We start from the raw sequence: 17,659 nt of genomic DNA on the forward strand, positions 1-17,659 counted from the left end.
AAAGTTAGCATGCCCTTGCTGTAATTATGACACCTCCTCTTGTTATTTAAAATATAGCCGGAAGATGTGCTACATGGATCACCGTAAATTTTTTGCTATGAATAATCCATATAGGATGGATAAAAGATCTTTTAATGGTGATGTTGAATTAAGGTCTTCACCAGCTTTATTAGACGGTGAATAAATTTTTGAAGACTTGAAAGATTTTGACAATGTATTTGGGAAGAAGCAAAAAAATAAAATTGATGGTCCATGGAAGAAAAGGTCCATTTTCTTTGAGTTGCCATATTGGAAGCAAAATACATTGCGCCATTGTCTTGATGTTATGCACATTGAAAAAAAACGTATGTGATAACATTATTGGGACTTTATTAGACATTCCAGGAAAGTCCAAAGATCATGCTAATGCTCGTTACGATCTCAAAGATATGGGCATAAGAAAACTTCAACCAAAGGAAATAGATGGTGGCAAGAAAGCAAAAATTGCTAGGGCTTGTTTTAACCTTACTACTCAAGAAAAAATTATTTTTGTGATATTTTGAAGTCAGTAAAATTGTCATCTGGTAGTGTTTCAAATATTTCTCGGTGTGTTTATGTTGCTGAAAAAAGATATCAGGCTACAAAAGTCATGATGCTCATTTTATGTTGCATTATTTGTTGCAAGTAGCTATAAAATGCACAATGCAGAATCAAGTAGCTGGCCTTTAATTTATCTAGGTTCATTTTTTCGTTCCTTGTGCCAAAAAGTTGTTGAAAATGATACAATAGATCATTTGAAAATAGATATTAGAGAAATTTTGTGCCAATTGAAAAGAATATTTCCTCCTAGTTTCTTTGATATAATGGTACATTTGCCTATTCATCTGGTAAACGAGTTGAGGTTGGGTGGCTCGGTACAATTTAGGTGGATGTACCCCATCGAGAGATATTTGTGTCGGTTAAAGTCCTACGTTCGCAATAAGAGCCGCCCCGAAGGTTCAATTGCTGAAGGATATTTAGCCGTGGAATGCTTGACATTTTGCTCAAGGTATTTAAGTCTTGATGTGGATACAGGGCTGAGTAGGAGGACACAAAATTATGATAATTGCAGTGAAGCTGAAGTATGTCATGATAGCTATTGTGTATGCTTGGGGCGACCAATTGGTGGAAAGAGGAAAGGGTAACCTTTTTCTCTAGATACCAACTCAAAAATGCAAGATCATCAGTACATCTTATTCAATTGTGATAAAGTTAAAGACTACATACATTAGGTGTTTTTCTTATATATTTTTCAGCTACTAATTCTCTATTAGCAAAGTTAACTTACACACCTTTTACTTACTTTAGAGAGTATGAGGATCATGTCAACAATCAAACTAAAGGTAGAAAATGGAAGAAGGCAAAAACTCTAAGCCATGATTTTAGTGAATGGTTCAAAGAGCGTGCTTCTCATGAAGATGTTCCGAAACAACTTAAAGATTTGTCTAGAGGCCCAAACACAGTTGCAAAATGATTTTCTAGTTATGTAATCAATGGCTAAAATTTTCAAACTAAAGAACATGATGCTAGCCACACAACTCAAAATAGTGGTGTGACTTTGGTGTGCGAAATACCAAGCTTTGCTAGTGCCAAGGACAACAACCCAATGACAAAAGCCGTAACATATTTTGGTGCAATAACTGACATAATTGAGTTAGACTATTATGCATGTTTTAAATTTGTTCTCTTCAACTATGATTGGTTTGATTTTAAGAAGATAATTTTGGTCTAACTTCAGTTTATTTTAATAAAAGATGTTATCAGGATGATCCTTTTGTATTAGCTTCCCAAGTCCACCAATGCTTTTATATTCAAGATCTTTTTAACAAAGACAAGCATTATGTCATGGACACAGTACCAAGAGATTTATTTAATATGTATGATGGGCATGATGTTGAAGCCGAAGAGTCTAATCAAAAGGACCCCTTTGATCAAGCGAATAATTTGTTTGTGCCAAAGGATAATTGTGAAGTTCAATGGACTAGAGAAGACATGCCAAATACAATCCTTGAGAAACCTTCACTTGTTCTACAACAAGCTGAATATGATGATGATTTTGATTTTTAAAGAGATTTCTCTTCTCAACATAGAATAATTTTTTTCTTTTATTTTTGGTGTAGTTGTTTATGAACAAGTGCATTTCTTATAGATTATTGGTTCTTTTAATATGTGAATTGGTTTTTTACTATTATGTGAATAGTTTTTTTAGGTATACTGATCTCATTATTTTATTTTCTTTTCAAAAAATGTTCAAAAATTCATTGAACATGAGATAGATTCAAAGTCAAGAGCTGAATTACGTGCAAAGTTCTTGAAAAATATGGAAGTTAAGCGAGAAAAGATGTCTTCTGGTCAACAGCAACATCAACTACCACCACTACTTAAGAGGATAAAAACGCTTAGTGATAGAGAAAGGGAGCAGAACTTAAGAAAAAATGGTGTCCAAGCAAATGATAAGCAGAATTTTGTAAAAAAGCCAAAAGCTCTTGCAAAAGAAAAAGGGCAGAATTTGAAGAAAAGTAAAGTACAGATGGAAGCAAGTATGACTCACTCACAAGGATCTACCTGTAGACAAGAAAAAGAACTTCCTTCTAAATCTACTGCTATGGCTCATAAGAATACTAGAGAAGTAGATTCTAGAACGAGTCAAGATTTGAAGAGAAAAGAGACCACAATTATAGATGATGTTGAAGAGTGTGGCAGCTTGCAAGAAAGGCCAACCAAGAAGGGAAAACATGTCAATTTTCTTCAATTTCGATTGATACATTTCTTAAACTTAACAATGAACCTGATGGTGAAGAGCAATTGGATGAGAATGAAGGAGATATTATAGAGGAGCAGGATAAGGATTATATTAATCCAACTGAGGCTGAGGACATAGACAATACTTTGAAAGGTAAATTTTTTGTCTCTTTAAAAATATTTTATGACATTATTTCTTTTTAAATTGACTGCTGTAAAAGATTTATATATGATAACTTCTTTGTATAATAGATGCAAGGATTGGAGGAGTCAAATTAGGGTTAGATTGAATGTGCTATACCCATTATTGGTGCAGGTTGTGATGTATTTTTTAGTAGTTTTTTATATTTTATCAAGTATCTATCATTTAAATGAGATATTTAAATATGAATTTTTTATTTTTTTAATTTAAAAAATTGTTTAACAAAAATAAGTAGTGCAGGTGCAGTGGTGTTTTTTAATTATTAATAAAATAAAAGTGCAATGATGTTTTTTAATTATTGGTGTAGTGGTGTTTTTTAATTTGAAAGATGTAGATGAATGGAGTTGGCATAAAAAGAGAATATTATATTTTGACAATTTTCTTAATCGCCACACATGATGGGCACATAAATAGAAATTCAGAGCTATTAGCATGCATAGCAATATATGTACTGTTTACTTTGATATCAGCATATTCCTTTTTTCATATATGAACACTGAATCAGATTTAGCATGTACTTAAAATCAAATCACATAATACACTACTTATCCAAATGTTAACCACTTGACCCCCAAATAAAAAGTAGTGTGTACCTTACTAGTTACTAGTAGTGTTCATCCAAAAGCAGGGTTCTAACTAAAGATACAGAAAGAGACGCATGACTACTTCTTACATATGATATGCTTGTGCAATTTCGTAAATAAAATAACAAATTATTTCAAATATTTTAAAAATATTCATATTTTATTATTTAAAACTAATTAATTACTAAAATATTGTATTAATTTGACTATTTAATTAGTTCATTGTCAACTGAAAATTAATTTGATTATATTATAGCTTAACTAAATTTATTTTTATGAAAACAAATGCCCTTTTTATGTTTGAATAGGAACAATATCTGAATAGGAAAAATAAAATTCTGTCTTAGTCTGTAACTCTTTTTTACACTTTGACTTTAATTTTAGAAGCAACTCCTAGTTTCCTACACAGCTGGAATAAATCATTAGCAATAGTGAGAAGATGAAATTTTATTCATTTGGCTAAATTGATGAAGCTTTTTTTTTCAATTAAATATATATAAATCAATAAGAGGGATGGTATATAATTAGTATCTTTGTATAGAGATAACAGTGAAAAAAACACAAGAACCTATACAATGCTTGAAGATTCATGTAAGACAGTTGAAAGATAGAGAAAAAATTACTCTAGATATTGAAGGAGAGGCAATTGGTCTTACTGATGAAGCTGTAAATAACTTGAGCAAATTTTTTGGAACAGTGGCAAGGAATTCAAATTTTTGTCCATTAATTTATATTGGAAGGGGATTAAAGATAAAGAAACTATTAGGGAATATATTCAAGTGAGAATATTAGTCTTGTTTCTTTTAGAAACTATTTGAGAATGTACACATATATTTTAAATATTATTTGCTAGATTCATTATTCCAACTGAAGGAAAGAGGATAGCCCTTGCTCGTATCAATGACAACTGGAGACGGTATAAGACCACAATCAAGCAAACTCATTTTCTGCCATACAAATGTGTTAATGAGATGCTGAAAAATCGTCCTAAAAGCATACTTGAGAGTCATTTTTGAAAGTTAATTGCTTATTGGAGAACTGAGAAAGTTAAGGTATGACATGTGAAACGTATTGTAGTCTGTTTATGCAATTCTGAGTTATATACATTTATGAGTGAAAATATGATGATTTTTTTATAATACCTATCTCTTGCTATGTAGAAAATGTTTATGCAGAATAAGAAAAATAGGGCACAACAGAAATTTAGCCATCAAAAGGGACTAATAAATTTTGCAAGAATACGTGCAAAATTGGTACAATTTTTTATTCATTGTGCATTTGTATGTGTATGTGTATATGTGGTGTGTGTCTTTGAGTATCAAGTATGTGTTGATTTTAGAAAATAAACTTATTTTAACTCTATATAAATGCTATTTGGACTGGACTTATAGGCTGCTTCTAAGGAAAATAATGAACCACCTACTCAAGCAGAAATGTTTGTTAAGACTCGCCAAAGCACAAAGGGAAAATCATTGGATGAAGACACTTTGAATATTATTATAAGTATTGGGAGTTAATTTGATTAAAATAGGTTATGAATTTCTTGTGTCTTGGTAATTTGTCCATCATTTGTGGTTACCTTTATGCTTGCATTTGAGTTAAAGAATGTTGATACTATTCTTAATTGCTATTATTTGTTTTGATGTTGTCAAATGATATATGTTTTTAGTCCAATTATGTAGTTGCTCTTTATTATTATTATTATTATTATTATTATTATTATTATTATTATTATTCACATTAATATAGGCACATCTGCAAGTTGAGAATAAAAAGTCTAAAGAATCAGCAATTAGAGTTTTCCAATCCATATTTGGGAAAGAGAAGGTAGGGAGAGTGTGATGTCATGGAAGAGTTACCACACCAACTTTGTTGAATAAAAATGAAGAAATTGTCACCCTTAAGCAGCAACATGCAGCTGAGAAAGCAATATTAGAGGGTAAAGTTGATATGACGCAAAAAGAAGTAGATAAACTAAAATTGTTTGTTAAGATGATGCTGCAACAAAAAAGCTCAAGAGTGGACCTTGAGATGTTAACTGCTCAACTAGGAAGCACTTTAGGCAATCCGAACAATGATGCGCATGAGGAGGTATTATTTATTGTTAAAGTTTCTATATGTTATCATATCTTAAATAATGGTTGATTATGTTGATGTTGAATTCAATTGTTTTGTGTATCTAAATAGAAGAATGTTATGATATAAGTCATCTCTCTCTCAAATATTTTTAGTATACATTATTAGTATTAAAGATATGTAGTTTTATATTTGATTTTTTTTTTACAGAAAAACTATGTTGAAGGAAAAATCGAACTTGATTAAGGTCAAATTTTTAAGAGCAAATGTTATAGAGTAAAAGTCATGAACTTGTAGACATGATGATAAATCTATTTGCTACTTAGTTATTTCAACCCTTTTTTGTTATATTTTTTGCAAAATTAGATGATATAGTTCGAGGTTGTCATGATAGTATTGTAGTATTTTGAAAAATGGTGATGATATAAGTACAAGTAGTTATGACCTAAACTAATATTATGTTATTTTGAAATGATAATATAATGTGATTGTGGATCTTACAACAATTTTTATAAGTCAAATTTGATGAGAAATATTCAATTATTTTTCTTTAGTGACTTTATTCAAATAGTTTAGATTATTTATTGACATTGAATAATTAAAAAAATTGAAATTAATTTCATTCACAAGAAAACTACTATTGTAAATAAAGAATTATATATTACAAAAAACTGTTGTCAAAAGTTCCAAAGGACAACAGTTTTAAAACCGTTGCAAAAAAATGACACCAACGGTAACGCTTTAAAACTGTTGTCTTAGATGACTATAAAATGGCAATGGTTTTAAAACCATTGCCAAAAAAACAATGATAACGCTTTAAAATCGTTGTCTTAGACGACTATAAAATGGCAATGGTATTAAAATCGTTGCCAAAAAATGACACCAACGGTAACACTTTAAAATGTTGGTGTTGTGAATAATAAAACTACCACAGTTTAAAACCGTTGAGTATATATTTACGGTTTTAAACCGTTGTATCATAAAAGAGAACGGTTTAAAACCGTTGCTTGTCGAGTAACAGTTCGAAATCGTTGTTTAAAATTTTTTTTCAAAATCGTTGCCTATACCAGTAACTTTGGCAACACTTTTTTTGTTACGATTGCCTTAGGTAAAAAACCGTTGCCTTTGAGCATTGGCAATAGCCGCCCACAGGTCAAAAACCGTTGCCAAAGTGTTGCCTAAAGTTTAGGGAACAATTTTTCAATCTACGGAAACGGTTTTTGACCGTTGCGAAAATCCTTGTTTGTTGTAGTGTGATTTTCTTTCTTCTCACTTTTCTTTTCATCCAAACAAAAGAAAATTTTTTCTCTATTTTCTTTCCATCTATTTTCTCTTCATCCAAACAATACATAAATAACTCGATTTTTCCTTCTATTTTCTCTCCTCTAATTTTCTTTCCTTCCGTTTTCTTTCTTATATTCAAACAAAGCCTTAGAGAAAAAGATGATAGATGAAGGAATAATACCCTCCTTACGCTGTATTTGTTTAGATGGAAAATAGGGAGAATTTAACATGGATGGAAAGAAATAGAAGGAAAATGTGAAGTTTCACTTGTTTGGTTTTGAAAGAAAATGTGAAGGGAAAAATACAACAGTAGCAAAAAGTGAAAGGGACCCACCAAAAACTTTTCTCCCCAACTAAGGCGAGAAAACAGAAGGAAAACTCATTCCACTCCATCATTCCAAACCCTACCTTCTCGTTTTCTCGAAAACTCTTCTTCAACTTGGGATTCAGCCGTGCATGCTACCCACTTCCAACACTATCAACCACTGCAACTGTTACCAACGGTCCATTCTTCTACCACTGGTTAACTATTCTGGTCACAGCATCTTGCATCTACTGGTAAAATTAGGTAAGTTTTCTATGTTACTCTTATTTCACCTTTCATTCTTTAGATTCATGGATCTGTGTGTTTGAGATTTAATTTTGGAGTATAGGGACAAATATTATATTTTGGTTTGATTTATTAGTTTGTTAATTTTCATGTTTGTAAACTGTTTGATAAAATTCTCCAATGAAAAAATACAAACTTACTTATTCATAAGTTAATCAGAGTTGAAAAAAATGATGTGCGTATAGACTATAGATAATTTTTTGATGTTGCTCTTATTTCACATTTGATGCTATATATTGATGGATCTGTGTTTGTGATTCAATTTTAAAGTATATGGACAGAGATTATATTTTGGTTTGATTTATTACTTTATTAATTTTCATGTATGTAAACTGTTTGATCAAATGCTCCAATAAAAAAATGATGATTCATAGTTTGTTAACTTTTATGTCTATAAACTATTTGATAAAATACTTCAATTGAAAATATAACTGGTAAAGTAAACTTGGTTTAGGTAAACTAATTGATTTTGCAGGACACACACAAATCATTATTAATATTAGGGAGCTAAGTTATAAAACGATAGAAATTAACAATTTACCTTTCACAGCAAAGTAAACTTGGTATAACATATAACAAATTAATTACTATCTTTATGTGAATAGTCTTTATATGTAAAAAAAATCTCTTTTATAGTGTTTAATAATTTTCTTCTAAAATACTCTTTTCTATATATCCATAATTTTTTTAAATTTTTATGTAATTTAAACCCAAAACCACATTAACACCTATTAGTTGCTTTTGTTTTCTGTGTTTTTTATTTTTTTCTTTCATATGTAGTTTATGTTTAAATTTTTTCGAAAGGTATAAAAAATTGTTATCTTTCAATTGGTTGAGATTCTTTTACAATTAATTGTATTCTTTGATTAAGAGATCATATATATAAATAATAGTTATTTAACTGCATTGCTTATCCTTAACATATGATGCTATATTTTTTGTTTTTGTTGGTGTTGTAAATCTTTAATATATACATTTGAAACTACAAAGTGCTTGTTAAATGGATAAAGCTAATCATGAAGAAAGTTTTTTGGTCGCCAATATGAAAGACATCTTTAATTGTGATTTCCCATTAAACCTTTCCTTTAAGTTTGGGGTCGATAATCAGGAAATAATGTTAACCCTTGAAAACCAAGAATATATATTAACAATTTTGAGGGAGGATTGGAAAAGACGACAGAAGTTATGCACAATAACACTGATATGTTACATCGTGCACATGTTATATTATTGAGATTTATGTCTACGCGGGTTGACAAATCCATCTCCCATAAATTGGTTGGGCGAGAACAAATTCGAGCTATTTTAATACAACAGTTAAGAGAAATTCATAGGTATCGTGACATCCTACGCATGGGCCCTGATGCATTTCTTCAATTGTGTGAGAAATTAAGAGCAACATGTCAAGTGAGAGATACAAAATATGTTACAGTAGAAGAGCAAGTTGCTAGGTTCTTGTATATAATAGCTCATAATGTGAAAACTAGAACCGTTTCTTTTATCTACCACCGATCTAGAGAAATTGTTAGCCGCCACTTCCATGCTGTGTTACGGGCAATTATTTTACTAGAAGATGAATTTCTTCAACAACCATCTGCATCCATTATTTCTCCGGTGATCCTTCACAATCATAGATTCTATCCTTATTTTAAGGTATGGACATGTACAATTACATGAATAAATAATTTTGATTGATATATACAATTCCATGTTACTTTATTAAATAATGGACTATTATTTAGGATTGCATTGGAGCCATAGATGGAATATATTTTCATGTCAAAGTACTCATAGCAGATCAACCTAAATTTTGAGGGAGAAAAGACTGACCGACACAAAATGTATTAGCTGCATGTGATTTTGATATGAAGTTCACTTATGTATTAACGGGTTAGGAAGGAACAGCACCTGACTCAATAGTTCTTAAGAATGCATTATCGAGGGATGATAATCTTAAACTTCCATGAGGTTAACATGTACATAAAACTATATTGTCTCATTAGTAGGTAAAGATTAGTAGTTTGTGTGTTTATACTAGATTAATCATTTTAAATGATGGATTCTGTAGAAAAATTTTATCTTGGGGATGCTGAATTTATGTTGAAGTATGGATTAATTACCTCATATCGAAGTGTAAGGTATCACTTAAAAGAGCATGCAAGACGTGGCCCAGAAAATGAAAAGGAATTATTTAATCTTAGTCATGCTTCATTGAGAAATGTTATCGAAATGTCATTTGGAGTTTTGAAGAAAAGATTTGCAATAATCACAAGTGGCACTTAACCACATTATGACTTTAAAACTATGACTGAAATTGTGCTAGCTTGTTGCATATTACATAATTTTCTAATGGGTGTAGATCCTGATCCACATCTCATAGCTCAAGTTGACCGAGAACTACAAGAAAATAATCCAGAAAATGATGAAATAGTTCGACATGAACAAGATGAAGACTATAAGTGGGGAGCCATGTTAAGGGATGAAATAGCCGCTCAAATGTGGGCTGACTATCAACTAGGGCTCTGATCACTCATTTAAAAAATTTTGCAAATAAAGTTATTAGTTGTATTATGTGTGCGCTGAGTTGATATTATAACTTTGATTTGTTATTATTGAATTCATGTTACCTCTTGATGTGTTATTATATTCTGTTTAATAACTTTGGTATGCAATTATTGAATCAACTTGTCACATGTTGTACTTATGAAGTGTATTGAATTTTTATTTGTTGAATAACTAATAAGATAGTTTAACAATAGTTTGATTTAAGATTATGGATGTTATTTCTATCCACTTGTTTTGTAGATTGATAAGTGTTAATGGCAAAGAGAGCATCATGCCAAGGTGAGGCCACTAGTCGGGATACCCTAAGATGGACCGACGAAATGGATACAATCTTCATTGATGCTTTAATTGAAGAATGTCGCAAAGGAAATAGAGTGGATGGCACATTTACTACAATGGCATATGACAATATACTTTCACTTTTGAGATCTATCTATGGTAACCACCTCCGCAAAGAGAATCTTAAGAATAGACTCAAGACTTTAAAGGATCATTTTGGAGTTTGTTATGATCATTTTCATGGGCTTAGTGGATTTACTTGGAATCCAATCACAAAGATGTTTGAGGCTGAAGCTGAAGTTTGAGAGGAATTGATTAAGGTAAACTTTATGCATTTACTCTCTTTTTTGGTTTTAAATTTCACTAGTAAATATTGAAGAATTATTTCAATAATATATATTTACATATAGACACACTCATAGTAAATATTCTTCTATTTGATTTAGGCAAAACCAAAAGTGAAAAAGTGGATGCGTACTCCAATCAAACACTATGATAAACTGTTTGAGATATATGGTACAGATAGGGCAATAGGAAAACATGCTGAAAATGCCAAAGAAAAAGTGAAAAAGTGGGGGAAGCATAAAGAAACAATTAACTTGAATGATGATGCTAGTTTCTTAAAGATGGAAGAGGAGTGTAATGATGAGCCAATTACTCCTCATGCTACTAATTTTACAATGGGTCATAGTCCTAAAATTGGTTTATCTAACCAATTAACTGGCTCTCAAGGTACATCATCAAGAGGTATTAAGCGCAAAACAACCATGAGTGATAAATTAGAATCAGAAATGGAAAGAATGAGTCAAGGCATTCAAGCATTGACTAACATGATGAAAGATGGGAATCTTTTTTATGAGAGATCAATTAATATTGCTGAAAAGCAAGTGTTAACAGCTGAAGAACAAGTGCAGGTAGCTAAGGAGCAAGTTCAAATTGCTAAACAACAAGTGCGAATAGTTGAAAGGGGTCTTGTGATTCTTGAGCAAAGTAGGCCTCGAATTTACTCTGAAAATGACGTATGGACTGAGTTAGAGAATTTAGGTGTGATGCCAGATTTGCGCATGAGGTGTTACCGCTTTTTTATGCAGAGAAGATAGAGCTAAGAGAGAATTTTTTGGTGTCCCAGTTGACGTACGTCTTGTTACATTATATGAATTGATGAAAGAAGCAGGTGCACTCTAGGAACAATAGTCCTAGTATTGTGGCTAATCTTTTGAAACTGGAACAAATATCACTTTAAGATCAAGAAAGGTACTAGTATCTTTATATTTTGTGGGTAACATATCTATGACTTAATTAAAGCTTATAATGATAATACATCATGTCTTTGTATTTTGTGACTTTCATAACTATAACTATTGTTAACTATGCTATTAGTAATGAGTTAGTTAAAGAAGTCTATGTTATTAGTAATGACTTGATCAATGAAGTCCTAGTATTAAGTTTGTTAGTTTCATATGTAAATTTTGTTTTTAGCTGAACTTAGCGTGTGTTATCTTGTAAAACTTTGATGTGTATTTGTAAGTGTAATATAAGACATAATATATTAATCAAATGATATAATGTGATTGGTTAGCCTCTTTAGAACGATGTACATATAATTATTGATTTAGATATTTCTTCTTCTTAAAATTATCTCCAGTTTATGTATTGGGATGAGTAGTAAACAAAAATAAAATTTATATCTAAATAGATTACTCTAATTTTATTATTATTATTATTATTATTATTATTATTATTATTATTATTATATAAAATTTATATTCCTAACTTGTTATATTATAAATATAATTAAATTTTGTTGTTATTATTTAATGACATTTATAAATATTTATATAATTATATACATAATAACATTACCATGTAATATGAAAGGTAATATTATCATTATATAACTTAATTCATTTTTTTCTATTTTTCTTTTCAGACAAACAAACATAAATTATTTATCTTTCAATATCTTTTCATCTTATTTTCTTTTTATTCAAACACATCCATGAAAATTAAATATCACTTTAATTTCTTTCCTTTTTATTTTTTTGCACTCAATTTCTCTCCTTTCTATTTCTAATTGAAGTGAAATCTGCTTTTAGCATACTAAGAAAACGATAAATAAAATTAAATGGAATTGTTCTAACAAAGAATTGTATTTATTTATATTTAATTATTATAAGTTACTTGTCTTTCAAACATATAATTTATTTATGATTGTAAATAGTATTCCTCACTTTTTATGTGAATATTTTAGATTAAATTATTCAAAAGATAATTTTTTGAGAGTCGTCACCACCATACTAATCACAAGACCACGATTAACCGTGATCATCTCTTATTGTTTCTTTTTCTTTTTTACACTATTTTTTTTTGTTTCTTCTTTTATTTGTTTTTAATCTTTTTGTCTCTTCTTTTTCACCTACATTCTTTTTTTTCTTCTTTTTTTCATGTTTTATTTTCTTTTTCCTCTCCCTTCCTCTCCCTTTCTATTCATTTTTCTTTTCTATCTCACCTAGTTTTATTACTTTTCTTTTTTATTTCACCTAGTTTTATTACTGAGTTTAAGTTTTAATAATTTGTTAATAATATTTATTTCTCTTTTTGTGATGCTTTTAGTTTTCATTATGATAGTTTTTTGTATGTTGAAACAAATTAATCTCTCCAAATTTAGGGAAAAAAACACTTTGAAGAAAATTTTTTGTTTATAAAAATATTTTTTTATTCAAAAAATATACAAAAAACTATTAGAAAAAAAGAGGTATTTTATCATATTGCTTAGCTTACAGTATATCTCTATAGATTTAGGAGTGAAAGAGATTTTCATTTGTTTCTATTTTCACTCATTCAAATTATTTATAGTCAAATATTATGTCTTTTATTAATGTATAGTTCAATATATAAAATATTTCTTTTTTCTAGATTTAGAATTTGTGTTTTTTATGTTATCTATAAGTACCGTTTAACTATTTTTATAAATAAAAATATTTTCTTTTATAAAACAAATGATGTATAAACACTAATTTAATAATTAATTTTTTATGTGGTATAATATTTTTGTTTTTGATATGATATAAAGAGTTGTGGTCACATGTGGAATTTTTTTAATTTTGATATGAACCTTTTGATGGAGTATAGTAGCGATATGGGGGTTATTGGTGTTTCACGGATTTGTGACGGCTGGGTAGAAGAAATCGGTGGCACCGAGTGGTAGGAAGCAAATCGGAGGCACCAATTTCAGGACGCAGATGGTGCACAAATCGGTAGGACCGATTTGTGTTCCCTATCCACGGGTCATGCATGTAATTGCCTCCCGTGACTTGTGACTCCCTCATCCAAGCCCGTGACTCCCTCGTCCAAAAGAGCAACCCCCCATTCAGTAGTATTCCTTTCACTCTCTTTCACTCTCGTATCCCTTTCACTCTCTTTCACTCTCGTCTCTCTCTTTTCAACACACACTCAACCCCACCACTTGCTTCCTGCATCACCATTGTTGGACCACAACAATTCAAAAAAAAATATCAAGAAGACCAAAAATTAAAGAAGTAAATCAACCAGAATTTCATATTGTTAATTATCTTGGAGATTCAAATTATGTAAATTTTTATTTTTTAATAATCTGATTTAATAATAATAATAATAATGATAATATTAAATTTGATTAGCAATATATATTGTAATAGCACTAAGTAGAGATTACTTATGTATGTGTGTATAATTTTATTATTAGGTGGTTAGAAATAGAAATTAAAATGAGAATTAATCATGTATGTATGTATGTATGATATGGTATGGTATGATAAGCTCTATAGAATAACTGAATTTTTTTATAGTTAATGAATGAATGAAAGAAGAAGGAGAATGAGATCAGATCTGTACATACTTCCTTAGAGTAGAATAATATTGTTGTTGTTATTATTAGCAGTAGTAATTGAGTTTAATAATTTATTATGATTAATAGTAAAAAATTAATAAATTATTTTATTTATGATCATTAATAATTGAATTTTAATTCATTAAAATTTAGACAATAAATTAGTAGTAACTAAACTTAGATTAAAAAATTATGCTGTGCTATAATAATAATAATAATAATAATAATAATAATAATAATATGCTGTTTTATGAATAATAATAACAATAATAAAATTAGTATGTTGTTTTACGAATAAATAGTTTATCAGTCGTGAAATTATTCTGGTTAGTTAGTTAAGGTTAAATAAATTTTGTTATAAGGTAATGATATGATTGAAGAATTTTTGTATAACAGATTTACTGTGTATGTTTGAAATGCAATTATGCTAGAATTAGTTATAATGGACATGTAACGATAATTGTGTTTTTGAGAATATAGTTATATTATACTGGTACTTATAACGGAAATATGATATTGTAGGGTTCACAGATGTTGATGTGTGATCATTTAAAGCCGCCGGATCCATACAACTAAATTGTTGAGTCACACTTACGCGAGACTGGATTTTATTATGTCTCCCTCATATGTTTGCAATAAGATCTGTCTATAATAATAAATCTTCAATACAACTCTATCATCCATAACACTACACGTACTTGACTATTCTCAACCTCACAAAAATTTATTTTACAAAAATGAAGGAAAAGATTCAGAGAAGAGAAGATAAGAGGAAGAACATTAGCTGAGGCCGACGATAAAGAAGTGGGAGTTCTGTGAGCTCCTTCCAGTTTTTGTATGCATTAACGGGCAAATCGGAGGGACCGACCGCGTGAACTCTCAAATCGGTGCGTCCGATTAGTTCACCTAGGATTAAAATAAAATTTTTTGCCGCCAGTAATCGGTGGGACGATTACTGCACTCTTCGGGTAAAATATTTCACCTCACACAAATCGGTGTCACCGATTTTGTGCTGCTGAACGTCTCTCTCACACAAATCGGTGCCACCGATTTGTGTTACTTCTTCTCTGTTTAAAATTGGTGGGTCCAATTTCTTCTTCCTAAGATTCAAAAAACAACGCCGTCATAACAGTATAAATCACCCGTAATGATCATATCCCAGCATAACTCACACTCCTAAATCATATCCAAAAAAATTAGCCCTACAGATAGATGTTCATTAATAAGGTATTTGTTCATGTACATAGGAAAGGTGAATCTTTTGCTTCAATTTTTTTTTTTTGGCGTATACTTAAACACTTCTATAATTTTTATCATACTAAATATAAAAATTTGATTGCCACTTGTAAAAAAAAAGTTTATTAATTTTTATCATACATTTTACTTATTGTTTATACCTTTCAAATTATTGTTTTAACCATATAATTTTTTGAATATTATTTTTACAGTAAAAACTAAAAAGCAATAGTTTGGGAGGCTCTAGAAACGAAAAGAATAATTTCAGAGGGAGCAGAAGAGAGAGAGACGGGGTATCGACGGCGGTGCGGCGGGGCTGCTCGAAGTACAAAGAGCGGAGTTGAGCTCCGGAAAGGAGGAAGCAGGAGGACACGTGGCTTTTACTCAGATAGAGTAGTCAGAAGTGGGTGTTTTGGGGAATGTTGAAAGCAAAATTGTTACTGATCTGATAGCGAAACGTGTCGGTGACGTTTATAATCTGCACTCTCACTCCACCACTGTCCGATTGAATCACACAAAATCATTCCCCACCGTCCGATGAATCGACAGATGGTTCATGCTTCTTCCTCAAGATTTACTTACATACCCCCCAGCGCGCAGTGCGTTCTCTCCGAAGCACATGAAGCAAATAATTTCACACTTTTCTTTCTTTTTTTTTTTTATAAGGACTTCATTATTGAAAACATTTTTTTAAGTAAATTCTTAACTAATTAATGATTGTAAAAGTATGATGTGAAGAAGAAAAGAGATGAGGGAGATATTATTATTGGGGAAGGAGCAGTGAGGTCTTTTGATTTGAACGGTGGCGTCTGCTCTAACTTGGACAGACGACAGTGATATTCATATTCTCAAGAATGAAAACGATTTTTTCCTGATTCCTTATTCTCCATCTCTTTCCAGTTTCCCACACACAACTATTCTTTCCTTCCATAAGTATGTAATTTTTGCTGCACTTATATTAATATTAATAATAAGCTCCTCTAAGATCTGCATCAAAGTTTAATTAATTTCCTTCCAAAAGTTGCATAAGAACTTTCGAAGAAGGTAGCTCAATCACGAGGCCATTCCGCTTAATTAGTAATTACCATCTCTACAAGAAAAATAAGATTCGTTAATTATCAGGCTAGTCCAATTTCGGTGGAACCCACTTATCGATCTCTTATTTTGACATGACTTAATTTACTGAGACTGAGACTTGATTACATAACCAAGCATACCTTGAAGGTTGAGTTTTCCTTTCATATACAACCAAAATAATTCTGAGCACTCATCAGCAACTCTATTCAAAAGTCAAACTCATGATCACCTTTAAGCATGCCCTTCCTAGTTATAGTTCTATTGTTCCACCATCAAAGCCGTTTACCACGCTTCTTTTGCCTCCTGATTCCGCGCAGTAAGTTCCATTGTTCTTGTTGGGCCTTTTCCTTTTTAAATATTATTATTTATCCGTACTTAAAATTTTTTTAGAGAAAAATCATAAACGACTTTAAAAGACAATGAGAGGCTTAACAAAACAAAAAAAAAATACTCAACTTCTGGACTAATAATATTTATTTATGATTATTATTCCATTTTGAAGTTGAAGATTTAGTAGGCATTTTGTAACCACACTAAGTCATAGAGGCATATTCAATAATAAAAATGTATATATAATTTCACAGCACAAAATGGATTAGTGGTGTCGGCTCCTGTTCCATAAAGCTAGCTTTCAGTGGAAACAGATCGAGTTTCATTAAATAATCAATTTTTATAAGAGAATATATATTTGGTACGAGTCAGCGCAAAATCGCACTAAGGTGATGATTTTGTGATTCGGGTACAGATTTTTCTAACAGTGTACATTACATGAGAGTAAGCATGCAATCCTCAGTAACGTTTTTTAAAGGTATTTCCAGCTTTGGCATACAGCTTTAACCCATTTGAAGCCCAACTAATTTAAATTAGTGGGACCACTTCAATAGAATTATATATAGAAAAAAGGTGCAATGCATAATATTATTCTTATTGAAGCACATATCCATAAATATGAAAAAAATCTTGAGAATATGAGATGTTATTTTACTCTTTTTTTTTTGGTTAACATGTTATTTTACTCTTTAGGCTGGCCTAATAGAAATTTGTCATTTGGAGACGGCCCAAGCGGTTGAAGAAGTTGTAGCAGACCCAATTATCAAATGGATAAAAAAAAAAAGAAA

The sequence above is a fragment of the Arachis duranensis genome, chromosome 8 (assembly GCF_000817695.3).
Source record: "Arachis duranensis cultivar V14167 chromosome 8, aradu.V14167.gnm2.J7QH, whole genome shotgun sequence".
NCBI classification, from domain to species: Eukaryota; Viridiplantae; Streptophyta; class Magnoliopsida; order Fabales; family Fabaceae; genus Arachis; species Arachis duranensis.